The sequence below is a fragment of the Canis lupus genome, chromosome 2 (assembly GCF_003254725.2).
Source record: "Canis lupus dingo isolate Sandy chromosome 2, ASM325472v2, whole genome shotgun sequence".
Classification (NCBI taxonomy): domain Eukaryota; kingdom Metazoa; phylum Chordata; class Mammalia; order Carnivora; family Canidae; genus Canis; species Canis lupus.
Genome location: NC_064244.1, coordinates 2,327,934 through 2,343,612, shown reverse-complemented (window position 1 = coordinate 2,343,612; position 15,679 = coordinate 2,327,934). Strand labels below are relative to the sequence as shown.

Sequence of the window (15,679 nt, the reverse complement as noted above, 5' to 3'; positions counted from 1 at the left end):
TCATTAATAAACCCAGCACTGAGTCTGTCTCTCATAGGTATGCTTATTCTAACATCTCCCAATTAAAGGGAAATGGCCTGACACCAAAAACAATGGGGGAGGGAAAACAGCTAAACTTTGATCTGGTTACACAGACTTACACAGACCTGTAAATTACAAAACTCTGTTCCCCAAACTTAATAATTTTATAGCTAGAAATGTCCAAAAGCAGGGTGTCTGTATTATAAAGATATTTGTAGCTCTAAGAATGTACACATGATTGAGTCATCATTATAAACATCTACAGAATATGCTTTGAGCTACTTCTTTAAAATTTTTCCTCTCCACTTTTATCCTGGTCTTCTGACTTTAAAAATAAATAAATAAATAAAAGTGAAGGGCACCTGGGTAGCTCAGTGGTTGAGCATCGGCCTTTGGCTCAGGTTGTGATCCCAGGGTCCTTGGATCAAGTCCTGCATCAAGGCTCCTCACAGGGAGCCTGCTTCTCCCTCTGCCTGTGTCCCTGCTTTTCTTTCTCTCTCTCTCTCTCTCTCTCTCTCTCTCTCTCTCTCTCTCTCTGTGTGTCTCTCATGAAAAAATAAATAAAATCATTTTTTTAGAAGTGAAAACATAAAATTATGACCATCTTCTTTCAGGAATTCTTTCAAGCTGGTGTGAATTTTAAGTTGTATGCAAAGATAACATACTCTTTTTAGAAAAGTTTTATTTATTTATTTGACAGCACACAGCGGTGTGGGGCTGGGGACAGAGGAGGAGGGAGAAAGAATCTGAAGCAGACTCGCACTGAGTGTGGAGCTGGATGTGGGGCTCAGTCCCAGGACTATGAGATGGAGACCTGAGCAGAAACCAACCCAGGCCCCCAGGAAATGTATTCCTGTAGGAGATCCCGTTACCTGATAAATTTCACTACTCTTATTTGGAGAGCTGTTCTTTTACACTAGTCTTTTACACATTGGCCTTTTATGTTAATCCTTGACACTAACTGCTGACATTGACAGTTGTAAAAGTTACACTTATGCTCTAGCGCTGGCTAGATATCATACTACCTGAACCACTGCATCAAGTTTACACAGAAGCAACAAAAATGCCTGTAGTTACATATTCTATGAAATTAAGGTTCCTCATAAAACACTTAAGTCATAAAGGATTATAAAACAATTATTTGCCATTAAAAATCACTGAACTCGGGACACCTAGGTGGTGGCTCAGTGGTTAAGTGTCTGCTTTCAGCTCAGGTCGTGATCCCAGAGACTTGGGATTGAGTCCCACATCGGGTTTCCTGCGTGGAGCCTGCTTCTCCCTCCACCTGTGTCTCTGCCTCTCTCTATGTGTCTCTCATGAATAAATAAATAAAATCTTAAAAAAAAAAAATCACTTAACTTTAGGGATGCCTGGGTGGCTCAGTGGTTGAGTGTCTGCCTTTGGCTCAAGTCGTGATCCCGGAGTCCTGGGATCGAGTTCCGCATCGAGCTCCCTGCATGAAGCCTGCTCCTCCCTCTGCCTCTGCCTCTATCTCTGTCTCTCTCTGTGTGTCTCTCATGAATAAATAAATAAAATCCTTAAAAATCAATTAATCAATGAATCACTAAATTTTAAGTGAATACAAAGATTTTGGAGGTAGTAAGAAACAACTGAGAAGAGTTTAGGGTCAAAATCAAATAGCAATTGATGGCAAAATCTAAACCTTCCATCTTCTAACTACTCATTTAATATTTTTCAGCATGCCACATGTTTTGCCAAAATCTTTACTTTTAAGCTAAACCACAGGGAAAGTAAATACTATAATAAATTTGCAAATATTTACAAGAGGGGAGGCAAAGTAAGCCTACTAAATTCAAGGAGACAAGTAAAATGGGAAATAATCCCATGTCTGACTCTTCTCAGCTCTCAGAACTGATTAAAAATGAAGGGAAAAAATGTGCAAGACTAAATCTCAAAAACAGCTTTTTGCAAAATTAATCATAGCTATTAATCCTTCCTTGAAAACTAGACAGCAGGGTATTTCCCCTGTCTCTATAGAGGAGGGAGCTAATAGAGGAAAACAGCATTCCATGCCACCACAGAGATCTGCAAGCTTAGGAAAATGTTAAACCACAGAATAGTCACCAATAGTGTTAAGTATATAGTCAAGCCTACAAGGTTGTTCTCATTTTTCTTCTCAATAAAATGTAAAAGCTGTAAAATAGAGGACATTCTATGACTGAAGGTCTGATGTGAGCTGCACAAGCATGTTCTTCCCTTTTGCCAGTACAAAATGGCTTTGAAGTCTCTTTTGTTGGGGTACCTTGATTTTATCTTTAAAAATGCATATAAAATTTATAACTTGGGGACCCCTGGGTGGCTCAGCGGTTTAACCCCTGCCTTTGGCCCAGGGCTTGATCCTCGAGTCCAGGGATCGAGTCTCGGGTCGGGCTCCCTGCATGGAGCCTGCTTCTCCCTCTGCCTGTGTCTCTGCCTCTCTGTCTCTCATGAATAAATAAATAAAATCTTCTAAAAAAAATTTATAACTTACTCCATAATACCTGTATTTGTCTTAATAAAACAAACCTGAGCCTTCCAATAAGTGGGCTAGCATCCCTGACAAACCCACACCTCCCCATGCAGTGCTCATAGCCAATGTGACACATGCCACTAGGGCAAATACAAACAGCAAAGGTCCCTGAGGGAGCACCATCCACCTTTCAGCATCAGGCAGACAAGAGACTCCAAGGAGGAGCCCTCCACAAAGCCCCAGTCTAGGATCTCTTCCCCAATCCCCACTCATTCTTGGGCTCTTCCTCTCCTCTGCCCTCTGGAAGAAATGACGTGACACTTCAAGAAAGGAGTTGGCTGGGAACAAGCAATGAAACACAACGTTTCTCAAGAAAAACATAGGTGCTGGGCAATACATCTCTATCAACTACAAACATAAAAGGCTCACCATTACAATGAAACATTTGCTTCCCTCTTAGACTTTATACCAAAGTTCAAAGATAACACCATTAATCATGCACAAAAGCATGACTAACAAAGTCATTAAACCAGTCATTTCCTGATTGCATACGGAAGTATCACTGCCAGCAACTACTAGTATTGAAAATCCCATTATAATTACTCTTCAATGGTCCTTTCTATTTAAGACAAAATTTTAGAAGAAAAATTTTCATTACTACTAATTGTCTAAGATTTTAATATAAACATACTTCCATGTTGTCACTAATTCTAAAAAGTATCCAGCTTTAAAAATACCAAAAAACTATTGACAAGCATGATCACAATTTTTATCAGGTATCTGTTCCAGTAAGCAGATTCAAACTTAATAGAAATGATCCTTCACAAAATTTCTAATATCAAGCTAACTGCAATCGACAGAAAGAGCAAATTATACTTCTACAAAGGTAAAGTCAAAGTTATTTTCCACTTATTTCCTATCAACTAAATGAATCCCATAAATAGCAAAACCAACACTTATTCAGAAAAAAAAAAATAGTATAGAGTATGTATGCCAACCACATGCTTTAAAAAACATTTAAAAAGACCTGCAAAGTATATCCTAATCTCATTTTATGATTTAAGAAATGTATTTATCAAGTTCAAAAAATAATTCCCTTTAAAAACTTTTATTATAATGCAAAAAATAAAAACTTTGATTATAATGCATCAGTATTATCCAACCTAAAAAAGTAAACACATGAATTGTCAACAAAGTACTTCACAAAAGCACTTAGATAATATGCTTCTGCACTTAAAGGGCAAATTCTCATTGAGGAAGATTTGCCCTGACTATACATAGAAATGTACCTGCACTTTAAAAACAAAACAGACAAAAAACAGAAACTTGAGATACTGTGTCAAAACAATTGGCTCTCCCCTTGGGGAACAGGGGTGAGGCAGGGAAGAATTTAGATTACTCCCACCCAACTACAAAATCAACTCCAGATTAATCCAAGATTAGATTCTACATGTTTTTGCTTTATTATTTTTTATGTATTATTAAATTTTAAAATATAGAATCCTTTTGCAGTTAGAGTAAGGTCTTCTTAAGCAAAACTCAATGTAAAACCCCAAAGCCAGAAACTTAAAAATTCCTGTAGAGTGTGGTATACACCATTAAAAAAAGTTAAACAATGGACAAGAGATTAGAAAGTGTATTTTCAATCTGTATTACCAAAAAGTTACTATTTAAAGGGCTCAACAGGAAAACAACCTCAAATTAAAATGAATAAATAGAAAATTGTGAGGAATATACATAAACTAAGAAAATAAAAATAATGATATACCAATTTTGAATATCAAATTTACAAAAAAATTAATAAATAGGTAACTTAGTCTTCACAAGATACAGGGTATAAATTGTCTTTTTTAGTGACATTTGTCAATATCTAATAAAACATAAGATGTGTAGCTCCTTTGCTCCATGCAACTCATTTATATTCTATAGGAAAAATTCCCAGGGAATGGATCTATAAAAATGCTGTTGCAGTCATTATTTATAACAGAATATTGAGAAAATATTAAGAAATGGTTACGTAAGTTATGATATCTCCATATAAGATGTTATGAGATATGCAGTGATGACTGAAATCTAAATTCTCCACCCTATCTCCTTCACTCTTCTTCCTCCTCAAATGATCTGTTCCAACTCAACAGATCCTCTTGCCAGCCCTCAAATTTGGCTTCTACTTCAAACATTCCATTCTCCCTTATTTCATCAGCAATGTCTATCAAAATGCTACCTAACCTTATCAAACAGGCTTCAAAGATTTTGCCTAAGAAAATAAAGTACATGTATGCAATTATTTATTCAAAAAGATTCCCATCAGATCCTTTGTAATAGAAAAAAAATCTGATTATTTTTTTATTCAAAGTAAGTGGCAAATGGCAATACACTTTGCCTATAATCACTTCAGCAAGGCAATACATATAGTATAATTCCAATTTTTAAGTAAAATATTTTACATGGTATTTATATAAGTATATATGGTATTTATATGTTTTATGTGCCATTTGTGTAATAAAATGTTCTTGGAGTGATAAAATCGCAGATTTTTTTCCTCGTGTGCATTTTTTCCCAAATATTTTATATTTTTAAAGATAGATTTATTTATTTATTTATTTATTTATTTGAGAGAGAGAGAGAGAGAGAGAGAGAGACAGGCAGAGACACAGGCAGAGGGAGAAGCAGGCTCCATGCCGGGAGCCTGACGTAGGACTCGGATCCCGGGACTCCAGGATCGCCCCCTGGGCTAAAGGCAGGCGCCAAACTGCTGAGCCACCCAGGGATCCCGTTCCCAAATATTTTATATAAGCAATTGAGACTTCTAAAAATCATACCCAAACATGAATAATTCTGAGGAGGGAAGTCCTAAAAAATAAATAATCCAAGGGTTGCTTTCATTTCTTTTCCCTCTTTCCCCTTAAAAAAAAAATATAGTGTGCAAAGAAAATACCTTATTTGCAGCTGCATATATACACATTGATCTTTTGACCCATCAATGAAAGCTTTCCCTTTCTTTTGCCTAAAATTACAAACAGAACAAGAGAAAAAATAGCCTGTGCTGATGGGATGATCTAATTATTATGCTAAATTCCTCAACAGCTTAAATCCTTAACAAAAATTCATTGTTAAGTTAGATACTTTGAGTGTCCTTTATTTATTCTAGCCTTCCCTTGACTACCTGCAAGTGGAGCACTGCGGAATGCAGTGATCTCTCCAGGGCCTCATACTCCACTGCACTCTTTATTACAAAGAAAATGCCTGAGGCCACTGTTTTCAAACTGTAAAATACATATTTTTTTTAACAACAAAACCCTGCATTTCACATAAACACAAATCTTAAAAAGAAAACCCTATTAAAAAGTCTTACTATTTGTGCACACAATTATTTCCAACTCTTTTTTAATGTTAGTTTTATCCACTAATGAAACACAGCTCACTTCGGAACATTTTCCTCCCACTATTGATTATAAAACTATCCAAACACAAAAAAGTTGAAAAAATTATACTACCAACAGCTGAGCACCCTGCTTAGATTCTCCAATTAACAGCTTGCCACGTCTGCTTTATCACAAACCTATCCATCTATTTGTCCCTCTACCCACATATTATTCCATCTTATTTTGAGATGCATTTCAAAGTAAATTGAAGACATCAGTACACCTTTCCCCTAACCTTTTCAGCACGCATACCAATAACTAAAGATCAACATGTGAAACACTCTGCTACTCAGGCATGTTTTCTTCCTTTAGCAAGGCAGTAACAGGAGTAAAAATTTTATGCAGAAATAAAGAAAAGTCCCTAACAGTCACCTCCACTGGGAGGACGTACCCTCTGTGGGGAAAACCAGAATAGACCGAAGGCTTCCAGATCCAGAGCTGTCCATGAACACTGAAGGGTTGGCCCCCCAGAGAGCACCCCGGGGGGGGGGGGGGTCCCCCCATCCCCCGGGCTCCCAGCCAGCCACACTGAGCTGCTGGCACACAATCAGTCCCCAGGCCCCCAGCCGAGGCATGGCATACAAAGACGTTAGATGGACCCCATACAGCTCACAGCTAGCTTAAATCCTTCCCATCATAGGTATATAATTTCTCATTTTATCTGTGCATTTCTTCTCAAGTATTTTATTGCCTTCTAAAAGGAAGGAACTAAAAAAAAAAATAAATAAAAAAAAAAATAAAAGGAAGGAACTCTCTCTATGGCACTGAATAAGCATAAGGCATCACTTTAATTCAAATATGTGGTAGATACTTACCTGGCAGGGGAGATACCATGATCACAAATATGTGGTAGAAAACCTGAAACTAAGGCCTGATATTATGTGCTGCCTTGATATTTGGAAAACCAGGAAGGTCTCAAATGGCCTAACTGCAAGTCCCCCTCCTCACTCAGATCTCACAGACAAGGTCCCCTACCCAAACAACCCTCCTCACCTGAAACTAAGCACAGTTCCTGCTTATCTTGAGGGTCCTGCCACCCCACAGAACTATTCACACAAGCTAGTCACTTCTTCAGGGAACCAGGGGCCACCCTACCCTCACGATACTGCAAAGCCTGCCTCCCACAGCCCCCGCTTGTTCACTCTGTTCCCAAGCACACTCCCCTGACTGGCATGTAGTGTCCCCCCCGCTCCCCGGGCTGGGAGCATATGTGACATACAGTCATACAAAATAAACTGTCATCAAGCCCATTTGTCCAGTGCCAGGTGTCATCTGTTTAGTCATCCACACAACCCCAGCAGGAATCCCTCCCTCACCAATGGAAGGGAAGAGGAAATAATATTCATTTTTACTTAATGCATACATGATGGCCGGGGGGGGGGGGGGGGGGTGGCGGGACGGGACAGATGACCATTCTAATTTTGACAAAATATCAAAATTTTTTAAGTTATAAAGCAGAAAATTAGGAGGATGTAATGGTAAATGGAGACCAAATTTTTGCCTTTACAAAAGCAAAAATATACTGCCAATTGTGTGAAACTCAAAATAGCCAAATGCAGCTCTCTGAAATCCCTCCAAACCTGCTCCTCCCTACACTTCCTTATCTCAGTGACCTACCCCACCCTCCACATAACTAAGCCTGTAAGCCAACTGCAGGAGACCAGGGGCCTGTGTTTCCTATTCATTGCCATGGCCCCAACACCTAGAATGGGGCTTAGCACATAGTATGTGTTTTATAAATGTCTTGGGCATGATGAATGAATGAAGAGAAAAATGGCTTCCTCTAAAAGGTAAGTTCTGAGATTTGATCTTTCTCACTAATAGTGTGATAAAAGAGGTGAGATTGAAAGAAATTGCTTAAAATAAGTAATTCTGCACTATATTCTATATTCATTAAAAAGTGACAACAGACAAGGAAGTTTAAGGATTATTTTGAAATGTTGTAAATAGGTTACTTTAGACATTCCAGAAGCTTCAAAACAAGTCTTGTATCTCCCTCCTCTTTTAAACCACTGAGACTCTCCTCCATACCCCAACTAATAACTGTGATCTAGTCACAGAAATGTGAATGGAAAAAGAGAAGCAGGAGTGTATGATGCTGACCTGTCCCGAGAATTCATTCTACAGTGTGTTTATTTAGGTGACTGAGCTAATAGTTGTGAGGTCAAAGGTATCTCACTCATACAAACTACCTCCCACTTTTTAACTGAGAAGCCAAAGTTTGTTCTGTGATGATGTGGACAGGCAAAGAGGATTTCCTATTTCTGTGCTCACAACAGTGAAAAGCAGAAAGCTTTCTTTCCTCAAAGCACTTGGTTGCCATCAAGAACAGGTGAAGTAATACAGTTAACTTTGACCCCACCAGGGACTAAAATGATCTCTGTCACAAACATCACTAAGCAGCACTCACACCAAGGCCAGAGAAGTGAAAAGTCCTATCACCCTTCCTCAAAAAGCTTGTATCTGGAGAGGCAAAGCCATAGCAAGGCAGCCTGGATACATGTTTAAGGAAATAGGAGGTCTGGGACAGAGCGGGGTGGCTCACAGACAGTGATGCAGGCAGGGCACTTGCAGCACAGGATGATGCATCTCAGCAAAGGGCCAGGAGGAAGGCAAGACCAGATGTGGATGTCTTGCTGCAGAAGCTGAGACTATGAACATTATGCTAAAGGCTATGAGATTACTACTACCTCTGACCACTCAACTATTTTCCATTTTATTCTTTTGAATGCCAGTTTTAATACACTAAAAAACAAACCCCCCTTTCAAGGCATGCTCACACACACACAGGACTAATCATCTTGCATGACACACACATCTATAATTTTAAGGAAAATACTTTTATTAGATAGCTAGAAGGAATGATCAGGCTTTTACAAGTAACATTGGTCCTGGGAAAGCTGGCACTAGACCCATCTGGTCATATAGGTAGAATCCCATTTTTAATCAGCTCCATGGCACATCGAAACTATGTATTCAAAACCTCATTAAAATGGAAGGAGCCTAAAAAAAAAAAAAAATGGAAGGAGCCTATCGCCACTTCACTCAAAGTACTAATTTTATTTGTAAACATAGAGCATTTACAGAGCACAGTACTTAAAAAACATAAAATCACAACAAGTACTAATGGGGATATTCAGTAAATGATTATAACTATATGTCTGAATGAAATATTGACAAATGGAAGAAATCACTACAGCTGGAAGAAGGTAACTCACTCTCCCCCTTCCATCCCCTTATACAAAATTACCAACCACTATATATATATCTATATATATACATATTAAAATACATACATATTAAATGCATGTACTACACACACATATTAAATGTATGTATTACACATACATATTAAATGTATGTAAACCACTATATATATCTATCTATATATATACATATTAAAATACATACATATTAAAATACAGCTAGCTGACAACTAAATGAATCAAATGTAGCATAGTTCCCTGGACTGCATTCTGAAATAGAGAATATTAGTGGGAAAGCTGGTGAAAACCAAATAAAGTCTGGAGTTTAGGTAAGTTAACGTACCTTGTTGGTTTCTTACGTTAAACAAATAAACCATGGTAAAGTAAGAGGTTAGCAAGAGGGACTGAGTAAGTGGTATAACTCTGTGTTATCTTTGCAACCTTCCTGTAAATCTAAAATTAATCCAAAATAAAATGTTTATTTTTAAAATGCAGTTAATGAATACTAGGCGAAAAGCTGTTCAAGAAAAGAGGAAGTAATAAACCATGATTCAAGTACAGCTGAGGGATCTAGTAAGGTAAGTGTCCAATGGCCTTACATTAATTAAATGTTGAAATCCCACAGGTACTGTGAAAGAGGGGGAAAGGGGAAAAAAATAACAGGAACTGTGCTGGGGAGCCCTGAAAGGCCTCAGAAGCTCTCACAGAACTCCAGTCACCATGATGACCCCTCCTCCTGCGCCAGGACCCCCAGAAAGTACCCTCCAAGGATCACATTTCACTATTACCAATCAACAAGTCTGACTGCAGCAGTATTCCAGAAGACTCAAGAGTGAATCAGAAGATCCTGACAGCTTTTCCTGAACATAGGAATGCAGCCTAAATTATTTATTTTACTAGTACTAGGATGTTTACTAAAGTGAGAGCAGGGAACAGGAAGTCTACTATGTATTGTTCTCTTAACTTAAACCCTATAACCAAACACAAATTCTACACATACAAGATCTCTATACATATAATATTTTCAAGACCTTAGGTGGGAAATATTCTCTATATTCTTTCAGAGAAAGTGGGAAATGGTAAGTCACAAGGAGAGTGGACCAAGACCTCAGAATGAGCAAACGGTAAGCACTGGAAGAAGTGGGGGCACTGGCCACACTAGGGTTCACAGGCTTACACACGGGCACTGCAAACACGCTCATGAAGAAGCACATGGGAGGGAGGGAAGAGGTCAGATGACTTGAGCTAAAGAGAGAACACAAAGAAGGCAGCTAGAGAGAGCCAGTTCCCCACCCCCACCCCCAGAGAAGAGGAGAAGGAAATATGAAACCATTGCAAGAGCAAGGAGAGGCGGGTTCCCACTGTCGCTGCCTCTTCCAAGATTACCACCAATGCAAGTCAGGGCTGGGAGGCAGATGCATCATATGGGAAAAAGCTCTGAGTGGCAGGATAGGACGCTAAAAGCTCTCCTAGATTCTGGGATAGCAGTTAATTCAAGGTGACACAGATGCTCTGAATGCAAAATAACAATTTTTAAAAATTAAAAAAAAAATGTACCAGTGAATCTGGTCTCCCTGTAAACAAATTTACCACTAGAATTCAGCTTCTGTAATGATGCAAGTCTCTCAAAGTCACCAACCTTCTGAATCAGGGGCACTTCCTTTATCAATTATGACAAAATGGAGATTTCCCATTGCTCCTGACAGGGCTGTGAAAAGGGTATTCAGAGCTGAATTGTTCTTTCGGGCCCCGCCACCCCCCCGCGCCCCCCCCCCGCCACACACACACACACACACACACACACACACACACCCCTCCAGATCCTTCCACCTGTCATCTCTCCAGGTCTCCTCCACTTTCATATCACTCTATTTTCAAGCTTCAAAATGTCTCCTTCACCTGTCTCTCTTATATTTTAAGAACAACAAATTAGGTTTCTTCCTCTCTCCTCCTAATGACTCAAAGCCTGAATCTTCATTCTGAACTAAAAAAAAAAATAGACATTTTTCTTTTTTTTAAGATTCAGACCTTACAGAATATCAATTAAGTCAACCAATTATATCAAGTATAATAGGTAAACAGTTCTTTAAAACATTTGAAATACAGGGTGATGGGCACTGAGGAAGGCACTTGATATGATGAGCAATGGGTGTTATACTAAATGTCGGCAAACTGAATTTAAATTTTAAAAAATGTAAAAATAATAATAAAACAAACATACTTAAAAAATAAAATAAAAAGCATTTAAAATACAGAACCTGGGCAGCCCTGGTGGCTCAGCGGTTTAACACCATCTTCAGCTCCGGGTGTGATCCTGAAGACCCAGGACTAGTCCCACATCAGGCTCCCTGCGTGGAGCCTGCTTCTCCCTCTGCCTGTGTCTCTGCTTCTCTGTGTGTGTGTGTCTCTCATAAATAAATAAATAAAATCTTAAAATAAGATAAAATACAGAACCTGACTTTTTAAAGTCACATTTCTATAGAAACATCATCACTACATCAATAATCTGATGGGTACATGATACCACAAATGTCTCAAATCACAGGCTCTTTGAGTTCAACTTGAACAACACATGTGGCAATACAAATGAAAAGAATTTATTTACACTGAACTTTTTTTCCCAAAAATGAGTATTATTTAATGGAACTGGTATATTTGCAGATGGGCAAACCAATAGGCTAATGGCTCCTCAGCCACACTAGGTCTCCTGCTCCCCAGTTCTTAGCTTGACTGTCCCTAAACAACATCACCCCCATGGGCAGACTTCACCTCACAGATCCTACAGCCGAAATTCTTTACTCCTTTTCAGTCTCCTTGTCCTTAAAATGTCCTGGCAGGTTATGAGTGAACTATCATAGGGACACCTGAGTGGCTCAGCAGTTGAGGTGATCCCACGGTCCTGGGATTGAGTCCTGCATGGGGTTCCCCACAGGGAGCCTGCTTCTCCCTCTGCCTGTATCTGCCTCTTTCTTTGTGTCTCTCATGAATAAATAAATAAAATCTTTAAAAAGATATAAGATTCAGGGTCCTCACTCGGCCCAAAAATTACAGAGAAACTCCCAGGTGATGTGCCAAAGCACCTCCTGCCAGGCCTGCGCAGAGCAGCACCTCCACAGCCACCCCTCACTGTGTGGTAGAGTGAAGCGCAGGGAGCTTCTAGCCCTCCCCACCAACGAATGATGCTGGAGGTCGAAGCGCATTCCCTACTTACTTTTGTATTGCTTTGTTTTTAAAAATAAACATGTATTATTTAAAAAGCGATTTTTTGTAAGAAGAAAGGAAACAATGCAGGCAGGCCTCCTGTGCCCACAGTGAAGAGTCCATAACCGACAACAGGGAATGGCAATTTGCGACCATAGATGCTCCTGCCACAGGCTCTCCACTGAGAGCCCCTCTCAGCTGTTTACTAATGTCCCCTCTAGTGTGAAATGAAGAGAACACCTAAATCAGTGGCTCGTAAGTGCACACGTGGAAGGCCTAAGAGAATGCAATGGACTCAGTAGATCTTCAATTCAATTTTATTATCATCTTGTCATGGTTATTATTCCACTCTATCCTTCTCCAACCAGAACTCAACCTGGGAACTTCCGGGTGCCGTGCCCACACGCACACAGACACCCACGGTGGGCCGTGCTGCACATCTGCTGCGGCCCTCACCCCTCACCAAGCAAGCAGTTTTCCAAGGAACCAGAACTACAAGCTGTTGATAGCTTTAGTCCTCTTGTCTACACTGTTCAGACCAATGACCCAATACAGCTTTGTCATCCTGGAAGAGACAGTGGTGGCACAACTCAAAACCAGCCTGATAGACCTGATGAACATACAACTGAATATACAAAGACCCTATCCTAAAGGGACCCCAACTTAATCAGCACCTCCCACACACAGGGACACAACTAATGCCTGCCTGTCCAAATAGATAGAAATCTACACTAAACTTCAGATCCTGAACTCTCCTGCCAATTAATGTAGAGCACAGAACCACAGAGGCAAATAGCCAATTCCTCCCCTATCTAAAATCTACTCTCTCTCTCTCTCTCTCAGCCACACAGACATCCCAACTAGTCTTGACAGATTTTACATACACCAGGCTGACAAATGAGTATCTGAAGTTGAAGTGACTTGTTCCATTTAACATGAAGATTCAACCTACATATCAGGTGTCAAAACTCAATACCAAGGTCGGAGGAGAGAAGAGGAAGAAAACAGAGTTGATCTGAGAGTGCTGGTAAGACACGTGACTACCTGCGATTACTCTGCAGCCTGCTGGGGGCATGGTGGGCCCTCCCACTGAGGCCCTTTCCCTGCCATATATAGCAGCGCTGGGCATCTGGCACAGACACCCTCGGCGCTCATGGCCGCCTGTAAAATTGCTCAGGAAAAAAAGCATGTCTCTGCTAGTCGAAGAGATCCCCAGACACTGTGCCTGTGGAAGAAGCAACAAACAGCCAGGCCTGAACCAATCCAGAAATCTCAGCTGCTCAGACTAACTAGTCAATGCCAGCCCCACTCTTACATCTCACTGTGACCTAATGGCTCGCCACGGTGTCACTTATAAATAATAATAAATATAACCCAGTAATATTACAGTTAAAAGGCAATCAGACAGCTCTAGTTAACACACCCCATGTAAAGGGAAGATCTGCATATTCCATGTAAATCTGGTAGTATTTACCATGAGAAGTCCCAGTTTTAAAACATTAAGAGGAGTTCAATAACAAGGATACTACAAAGTCTTATAAGTCTTAAAACTTTTTTAAAGTTCACCTAATATTTGGCTGTTTATAGTTACCTACCAGGACTGAAAGGCTAACAGGCTTCTTTTACCTCAAGAGAAGAGACAGGTAGCTCTTTCGCCGCCTGCCTTACAGCTCTGTTTTTATGTCACATTGTTACAACTGCCATTGTAACAAAGCCACAAAGTTGGCATGAATAGGCAGTTGTTTACCGACATATCATTGGAATCTCTTGTTCAAACCTTTAAATTACTTGGCTTTGATAACCACTTTTAAGAATTACAGTCTTTCAAGGCAATGATAAGAATAAGGCTAGGACTTGGGAGGTAGCAAGAGGTAGCTGCCTCTGAGACAAAATTTAAAGGGATGCCAAAATCTCACTAGTCATGAAAAATATTTTAATGTAATTTTTTATAAAAATCAAAGTTAATGCTAAAAATCCACGATAAACACAATGTCAAAATTTTAAATAAAAAGAGGATCATTTGAGGGTCCTGACTGATAAGAAGGAAATTTAGAAAATCGCTCACCAAATGTTCATTATCATCACAGGCTGCCCTGTTCCCCCCAGGGATCAGAAGGCCAGAGGGCTTCAAGAGGTTAAGTGTATCCCCCAGGAGACCCAGCCACTTCCCAGAGCTTACTCTTTACTGCAACCTTCTGCTAAGGACTACTGCCCCCCTCATTCTCCACTTACAGATGATGAGGGACGACAGTCAGCTGGAGGAAGCAGTGGTGAGAAGGACCCTTCGTGTCCTCCCCAGCACCCAGTCTCTCTCCGGATCACAGAAAATTAACAATCACCAAGAGACCAAGCTTGTCATACACAAATGAGGAAAAAATGGGACTCAAGAGGTAAACCTCAGAAATGAATGAATACATGCACTCGTGCCCAGCAGTTAATAGTGTGAAGGCCTCTGAGTCCCACCCAAGGCAGCAAGCACACCCAGCGATTCTGGGATGAACTGTGCCAGCCAATCATGGACCCGCCTTCTATTTCTAGGTCTAAAAAAATTTAATATGTAATTGTGTGATAGTTATTAACCTTTAAATTTATCTACATAAAAAGCTCTCCTCATTTATCTCTCATGATTCTTCTTCTTCAACAAAAACCAGAGGAGTAACAAAATAGTCCTTTCTACTATAATAGAATCTCTAACAGAATAATTTGCCCTGAGTTAGTAGAATAGCCTTGGAAATTCACATATGCAACTTCATAAAAATTTAACTTTTTTCAAGTATATCTAATATTTTAACATCCCAGAAGTCATGTTTAACAATCATTCTGTATTATACTTTCAGTTCAAAAACCAGAGAACTAAAACTTCACATCTTTTTAAAAAGTAGATTACAGTCTTACAATATGTCGGCAAATAAGCTTAACAGTTTGCAAATATCTGTATTTAGCACAAAAACCCACAAATGTTCTCTATCCCAATATGACCATAAAGTGACCAAAACATTTTTCATCAAGTACCAATGTTTCTCCCTTTCTGTTTCCCATTAGAAGAAGTAACTATAAAATGCCTTATTAGGGGTTTTCTTAAATCACTTTAGAGTTAGCAAGTGATATTCACATTTTACAAAGATTTGCAAGTTCCAACACAGAAGCCTTTGCTAAAGTTGTCTTTTACGGCATGGGCTGTGATCATGTGTGGTCTATAATTCCTCTAATAAGCTCCCATAAATAGTACCTTTAGCATACAGCATCTCATTTGAGGAGACAAGTAATAGAACCTTGAATTCTCAGATGAAGGAGGAATCCCAGGCTCCTCCTCCTGCTCAGTGCCAGAGATTCCCATACAAAATGTGCTAGCCAAT

The 15,679-nt window shown here is 39.6% G+C and overlaps 1 protein-coding gene and 1 long non-coding RNA gene across 32 annotated transcripts in view; one reads left to right on the top strand and one right to left on the bottom strand.

Annotated features, from left to right (window-relative positions):
- The window catches only part of PARD3 (par-3 family cell polarity regulator), a 651,639-nt gene that overhangs the window by 572,019 nt on the left and 63,941 nt on the right, over window positions 1-15,679 (bottom strand). The window lies entirely within an intron of this gene.
- The window catches only part of LOC118353884 (uncharacterized), a 61,899-nt gene that overhangs the window by 17,533 nt on the left and 28,687 nt on the right, over window positions 1-15,679 (top strand). Inside the window, exon 2 of the long non-coding RNA XR_004813420.2 lies at window positions 9,618-9,700. This is a non-coding gene — a long non-coding RNA (uncharacterized LOC118353884). The remainder of the gene's footprint in view (window positions 1-9,617; window positions 9,701-15,679) is intronic.